Genomic DNA, 2338 nt, shown 5'->3' on the forward strand with positions numbered 1-2338 from the left:
GTTAACACTGAAATGAGACAGAGGTCTTCCAATGATGTGTCAAAGATTTTAAAGCAGTCATCATTAAAAGGCTTTGGTGAGTAGCTGCGATCACACTCAAAACAAGTAAAAAAAAAAAAAAAAAGAAAAGAAAGTCTCAGCAAAGAAAGAGAGGATATAAAAAAGAACGAAGTGGAAATTTCAGAACTGAAAAAAACAATAACTGAAATTTAAAAACTCAATGGATGGGCTCGGACTCAAGAGCAGAATACAGAGGAGAGAAGAAAGAATGATGAATTGGAAGATAGAACATATGAAATCACCCATCCTGAACAACAGAGAGGAAGTAGACCAAAGGGGGGAATAAATGCAAACAAGAAGCAGAGTCTCAGGGGCCCATGAGATTCTAACGGAAGATCTAACATTCATGACATTGGCTGGATTCCCAGAAGGAGAGAACAGAGGGGCAGAGCATAAAAATTAGTCAAAAGAAAGATGGCTGAAAACTCCCCAAATCTGGCAAAAGACACAAACCTGCCCACGGATTCCAGAAGCTGAGTGAACCTCAAACAGTTTAAACTTGAAGAAATCTACACCAAGACACATCATAGTCTAAGTGCCAACTGTTAAACACAAAGAGAGCAATCTTGAGAGCGGTGAGAAAGGAACCTCCCTTATCAAAAAAATATTGAAGGCGAAAAAAGAATGACAGCAGATTTCTCATTGGAAACTATGGAGGCCAGAAGGGAGTGGAAACACATTTTTAATTCAGTGAAAGAAAAAGGTGTCAATTCAGCAAAAATATCTTTCAAGAAGGATAAAGACTTTCTCAGATGAAGGAAAAGAAAGAATCTGCGACCAGCAGAACTGCTTTAGAGAAGTTCTCAGGCAAGAGGGACATGAAGCAAGAGGGAATTTGGAATGTTGGGAATGATGGAAGAGCAACAGAAATGATAAATATCTAGGCAAATACACAAATTTTTTTCTTTTTAATTTTTAAAAGATATGCATGATAGTTGAAACAAAAAAAATTGCATTGTCTAGTGGGATTTTCAGTGTATTTGGGCCTGATACCTGTGACAACTATAACATAAAGGCAGCGGGGAAAGGGATGAACATGCTGGTGAGGATCTATGTTCTACCCGAAGTGGTAAAATATTGACATGACATAGATTATCAGGTAAACTTAGAGATATACTTGTTAGCCCCACACAATCCACTAAAAAAGTGCATGCACAAAACACATAGTCAAAAAACCCAACTGATAAATTACAACAGAACACTGAGAAGTTTTCAGATAATTTTTTAAGGGCAGGAAAAGACAAATGTAGGTTAAAAAAAGGCAAATAGAAAATAATAATACAACGGTAGAACAAATCCAGACATGCCAATAATTACATTAAATGTAGTGCTTGTTTTAGCAGACATACGCTAAAGTTGGAATGACACAGAGAAGATTAGCATGGCCCCTGCTCAAGGATGACACACAAACTCGCGAAGTATTCCATATTTTTACTCGACCATCCAAAAAACAATCCAGTTAAAAATGGGCAGAAGACATGAATAGACATTTTTCCAAAGAAGACATATAGATGGTTGACAGACACATGAAAAGATGCTCAACATCACTCATCATCAGGGAAATAGAAATGAAATCCATGATGAGATACCACCTCACACCTGTCAGAATGGCTAAAATTAGCCACATAAGAAATACCAGGTGTTGGCAAGGATGCAGAGAAAGGGGAAACCCTCTTGCACTGTCGGTGGGAATGCAAACTGGTGCAGCCACTCTGGAAAACAGTATAGAGGTTCCTCAAAAAGTTAAAAATAGAACTACCCTACGATCCAGCAACTGCACTACTAGGTATTTACCCAAAGGATACAAAAATACAGATCCAAAGGGATACATGCACCCTAATGTTCATAGCAACATTATCAACAATAGCCAAATTATGGCAAGAACCCAAGTGTTCATGGACTGATGAATGGATAAAGAAGATGTGGGGTGTGTGTGTGTGTGTGTGTGTATGTATATCATATGTATATGGACACACACACAATGGAATATGTTTTTTTAAAGATTTTATTTATTTATTTGACAGAGAGAGAGATAGCGAGAGAGGGAACACAAGCAGGGGGAGTGGGAGAGGGAGAAGCAGGCCTCCCGCGGAGCAGGGAGCCCGATGCGGGGCTCGATCCCAGGACCCTGGGATCATGACCTGAGCTGAAGGCAGACACTTAACGACTGAGCCACCCAGGCGCCCCGCACACACAATGGAATATTATTCAGCCATTATAAAGAGTGAAATCTTGCCATTTGCAATGACGTGGATGGAGCTAAAGTGTATTAAGTCAA

The 2338-nt window shown here is 39.3% G+C and overlaps 1 non-coding gene across 1 annotated transcript; it reads left to right on the forward strand.

Annotated features, from left to right (window-relative positions):
- The first annotated feature begins 1389 nt into the window (after nucleotides 1-1389).
- Nucleotides 1390-1493, forward strand: LOC116641452. Its single transcript, XR_004301172.1, has one exon. It is a non-coding gene; the product is annotated as a U6 spliceosomal RNA (small nuclear RNA).
- Nucleotides 1494-2338: the final 845 nt, after the last annotated feature.

This window comes from Phoca vitulina, unplaced genomic scaffold (assembly GCF_004348235.1).
Source record: "Phoca vitulina isolate PV1807 unplaced genomic scaffold, GSC_HSeal_1.0 scaffold21, whole genome shotgun sequence".
Classification (NCBI taxonomy): domain Eukaryota; kingdom Metazoa; phylum Chordata; class Mammalia; order Carnivora; family Phocidae; genus Phoca; species Phoca vitulina.